This window comes from Tachysurus fulvidraco, chromosome 24 (genome assembly GCF_022655615.1).
Source record: "Tachysurus fulvidraco isolate hzauxx_2018 chromosome 24, HZAU_PFXX_2.0, whole genome shotgun sequence".
In the NCBI taxonomy this organism is placed as follows: Eukaryota; Metazoa; Chordata; class Actinopteri; order Siluriformes; family Bagridae; genus Tachysurus; species Tachysurus fulvidraco.
In genome coordinates, this window is record NC_062541.1 from 1,740,447 (window position 1) to 1,746,030 (window position 5,584).

The following is a 5,584-nucleotide window of genomic DNA, read 5'->3' on the forward strand; positions in this document are numbered from 1 at the left end:
CAGGAGTCTCTCCTCAGACCTTTTTTCCAGGATAAAGCAGTTATGGTGGTGAAGCGTTAGAACACGTCCCACATTTCCAGCAGTTCGGGAGCCGAATCATTCATATTCATATGTAGAAGATCCATAACAACAACTGTGACTGATCACATCCTTTTATCCTCTCAGCTACAACTTCACACTTTAATATATTTTACAATCCAGAGTAAAAAACAAAAACTTATGATACTCAAACTTGTTTCTTCATTTCTGATTTTGTCTATAAAGTTTTCTTCATTTCTTATAAATAACAGAAAGTCAATTCTTGTCCTGCATACATCACTACATTCCTTCTCGAAAATTAGTTTCTTCCTCTGTTTCTCTCTCTCCACACGTCTATCACGTTGTTTTCACTCACTTTAGTTCTTTACTCTCTGTATCTGATTTAAAAACCATCCCATCTGCCATATAGAGTTTACTGAAAACTCTCTTAAAGTCCTCCATCATTATTATTTCTTTATACGTCTTTAAAACACTTCTTAAAGGATTAAATAATTCTTTCTTTTCTTTTTCATCTGTTGGGTCATGTACATTTACTAAAACCAAATTTCTGCCCTCATAATTTATTTCTACACCATACATTTCCCTTTGTTGTCTTTATAGACCAGTTTTACTCATTTTAAAAACATTCTCCCTCATCAGTAAAGCCTCTCCTCTCCTCCACTTCACATCTCCATTATTATACAAAATCCCTCTGTCAGGATCTGGCCCGGACTTTGGCCATATGCCTTTTGTTTACGTTCTGTACGAATGCATAAAAGTAATTAATTTATTAATTAGTTAGTTAGTTAATTAGTTAGTTAGTTAATTAATTGATTGCTTGATTGCTTGATTGATTAATTAATTAATAATAACAACTTACAATATAATCACCTAGAAATGAAGTATATAAAAAAACAAAGAAAATAAAAGATGAAATATAGGATATGAACTGAGATGTTTTTTATCAATGCTGGTCTCTTTTAACTGAAATAACAACCCAATGCTGTTAAACAGTAATGTAACTCTGAACCGCCTCTAAACATGAAATGTGTATACATCTGGTAAAGGAAAACAAGATCAACAGAGGATAAACAGTATAATTTAATTAAGTATAATTAAAATAAGGCAGACCTGAAAAAAGATGCAGTCCAAAATGTACAAACACAAACTGTAGTAAAGCAAAACAAACATTCACTAGATTGTTTTTTTGGTGATTTTATATTTTTTAAAATATATAAGAAAAAAGGACCGAAAGCAGATCTTAAGAAATTTAGACCGATCACAATGCTGAAAACAGATTTTAATATCTTAGCTAAGGTTTTAGCAAATAGACTCAAAAATATATTAGAGAAAATCACAACTACCACGCAGGTGAATGCGGTAGAATAAAGAGACAAAGCCGACAGTATGCAGTTTGAGGGATGTGATAACATACATGACAGAAAAGAAGAAGTGTGGATACCTTATAAGTATTGATTTTGAAAAGGCCTTTGATAGGGTTAAACACAGATATATGCAGAACGTTCTGAGAGATTTTGGGTTTGAGGAGAATTTTAGAAACTGCATTAAAATATTTTATTCTCGGATCTTAACCTACATTTGAGGTCTCCAAACTGCATGCAGCACTTTATTCCGATAGAGGCGGGGCAGAGTTATTAGGTCTGACTGACACTTTGAGGAGCCAATGTAGGTCCAAGATTTAGTCATAAGCTCTCTTAGATACTTTTCATTGCTTAAATGTTTGTAAAAACCCACCTTTAGAGGTAAAGGATTAGGATAAATATGACCGCATTGATGACCCAAATGACTAGTGATGGGAAGTTTGGCTCTTTTCCGCGAACCGGTTCTTTCAGACAGTGTGATTTAATGAACCAGTTCAAAAATCCAGTTCACCAGTTCTTTTACGTCCTGACGTAATGACGTCATTCACAATGATGTAATGAAGCAAATTCTATCATCCCGCTGCCGGCAGATATTGATACAATCAATTTAACACAACAGCATTTACATTATATTATTAATGGACTATAATTTACAATTATTGATTTTATATTTTTTAAAATATATAAGAAAAAAGGAACGAAAGCAGATCTTAAGAAATTTTGACCGATCACAATGCTGAAAACAGATTTTAATATCTTAGCTAAGGTTTTAGCAAATAGACTCAAAAATATATTAGAGAAATTCACAACTACCACGCAGGCGAATGCGGTAGAATAAAGAGACAAAGCCGACAGTATGCAGTTTGAGGGATGTGATAACATACATGACAGAAAAGAAGAAGTGTGGATACCTTATAAGTATTGATTTTGAAAAGGCCTTTGATAGGGTTAAACACAGATATATGCAGAACGTTCTGAGAGATTTTGGGTTTGAGGAGAATTTTAGAAACTGCATTAAAATATTTTATTCTCGGATCTTAACCTACATTTGAGGTCTCCAAACTGCATGCAGCACTTTATTCCGATAGAGGCGGGGCAGAGTTATTAGGTCTGACTGACACTTTGAGGAGCCAATGTAGGTCCAAGATTTAGTCATAAGCTCTCTTAGATACTTTTCATTGCTTAAATGTTTGTAAAAACCCACCTTTAGAGGTAAAGGATTAGGATAAATATGACCGCATTGATGACCCAAATGACTAGTGATGGGAAGTTTGGCTCTTTTCCGCGAACCGGTTCTTTCAGACAGTGTGATTTAATGAACCAGTTCAAAAATCCAGTTCACCAGTTCTTTTACGTCCTGACGTAATGACGTCATTCACAATGATGTAATGAAGCAAATTCTATCATCCCGCTGCCGGCAGATATTGATACAATCAATTTAACACAACAGCATTTACATTATATTATTAATGAAACAGACTGGATTTATGAAAGGTCATCATATTAGTTGTAATACTCGACTTGTTCTGGATCTTATTGATTACAGAGATGAAATCAAGTCTGATGCAATTATCTTATTCCTCGATTTTTATAAGGCCTTCAATATTGTAAAGCATCAATTCCTTATAGACTCTTTAGGGGCTTTTGGATTTCCTTCTAAACTCATAAATATTGTTCAAATGCTGTACAAAGAAATAGATAGTTGTATAATTTTAAATTCACGTACATCACCAAGGTTTCCTGTCCTTCGCTGAATACGTCAAGGTTGCCCTTTGAGCCCCTTTTTATTTTTATTTGTTGTTGAAACATTATCCATAGATATCTTGCACAATAATAACTTTGCTGGCCTTGATATCTTTAACAGAGAGATTCGAATCTCACAGTTAGCAAATGATACTACTCTATTTTTGATGGATAAAGAGCAAGTTTCTCCAGTTTTAACTACAATCAATGCCTTCTCTAACGCTTCTGGGCTCATGATAAATGGTTTATTAAAAACATAATTTTTGTTGCTGATCTATTCAACTCTACTGGTGATTTATTATCTTATGAAAGCTTTATGAATATCCATCATTGTCCCGTTTCATTTAAAGAATTTAACTCTGTTACAAAGGCAATTCCTGATGGATTAATATGTCTAATGAAAGCTTCCCTTACCCATGAGTCATGCACAAAACAACTTTCACAGTTAATTTTGGGAGGTGTCTCGCTTTCAAGTAAAGATTGTAATAATAAATTTATTCGTCAACTTTTTCAATCTCGAAATGGATGGATGGATAGATAGAATTTATTTATTTTTATTTTTTTGCATTTTATATATATCACAGGCTTTTAACAGTACCAAGACATTACGTTACTGCCACCTGCTGGACAGACATAAATAGATCTCACATACAACATTCCCCCCACACTTAAGTAAAACACTTTCTTCTTCAAAAATAGGCAGTACATTTTTCACCTTCAATAGTCATTTAAATAAAGTGCATTACCCATCACCAATTCAACAATAAAGTTCACAAAGTTCAGAAGTTCTTTTTTTTGTCTCTCTCTGTCTTAAATGCACTCTTAAATGTGTGTGCGTGTGTGTGTGTGTGTGTGTGTGTGTGTGTGTGTGTGTGTGTGTGTGTGTGAGAGAGAGAGAGAGAGAGAGAGAGAGAGAGAGAGACGAGTGTGTGCTAAGGGAACATTCCAGCTGCTATAATTGATTTGTCTGGATATCTCATAGACATTTAAGGCAATTTTAAATGTTTTGTCTTCAGTTTTTCTGTTCCTTTGTGTGTGTGTGTGTGTGTGTGTGTGTGTGTGTCTGTGAGTCTGTGTGTGTCTGTGAGTCTTTGTGTGTGTGTGTGCTTCGTTTAGATTTTTATGGACTGCGTTTAGATTTTTATGGACTGCTTATTTTTGAGCCGCAGACAGAAAATGGGTAAACAGATAAAGCACAGAAGAAAGAGAGAGAGAGAGAGACAGAGAGAGCGAGCAATAATTTAATTTGATTGTCAATTACCATAGTAACATATCCCAGAGTAACAGTTATCATAGCAACAGTCACCATAGTAACTTGCTATGTGTGTATTATGACTGTTTATGTTTATGCTGTGTCGAACAAGTGCAGTGCTGTGGAAAAGAATTTCCCCTTTGGGGACGATAAAGTAAAGTATTAAGTATTAATTTTCTTTCGGGCTCCTCCCCTTTTTTAAAGAGGAAGCGATGTTTAAACACCTCATTCTTTGCACACATTTCAGTTACACAGATAGGTCTTTTCTGTGATAGATAGATATTTGCTGTGTAGTTGTACTAGCCAACTTACTGTTTTAAGTACTGTTTTACATTTTAAATCATGACATTGTACACATGTATTCAACAACAAAAACAGCGATTTAATTTGAAGAAAAATGCACTGATTGCCTCAGAAGCAGCTGTTTACATAAAATGTTAACACAGAAAGTTATTGTAGAAGCTTAATTTACCACAAAGTTATTTTAGAAGCTTAATTTACCACAGAAAGTAATTGCTAAAGCTAAATGTACCACAGTTTATTGTAGAAGCTTAATTTATCACAAAGTTATTTTAGAAGCTTAATTTACCACAGAAAGTAATTGCTAAAGCTAAATGTACCACAGTTTATTGCCAAAGCTAAATGTACCACGGGCGGTTATTGTTAAAGCTAGATTTACCACAGAAAGTTATTGTTAAAGTTAAATTTACCACAGAAAGTTATTGCTAAAGCTAAACTTACCACAGAAAGTTATTGTTAAAGCTATATTTACCACAGAAGGTTATTGTTAAAGCTTAATTTACCACAGAAAGTTATTGCTAAAGCTAAACTTACCACAGAAAGTTATTGCTAAAGCTAAATTTACCACAGAAAGTTATTGTAGAAGCTTAATTTACCACAGAAAGTTATTATTAAAGCTATATTTACCACAGAAGGTTATTGTTAAAGCTTAATTTACCACAGAAAGTTATTGCTAAAGCTAAACTTACCACAGAAAGTTATTGCTAAAGCTAAATTTACCACAGAAAGTTATTGTAGAAGCTTAATTTACCACAGAAAGTTATTGTTAAAGCTAAATTTTCCACAGAAATTTATTGATAAAGTTACATTTACCACAGAAAGTTATTGTTAAAGCTAAATTTACCACAGAAAGTTATTGCTAAAGCTACATTTACCATAGAAAGTTATT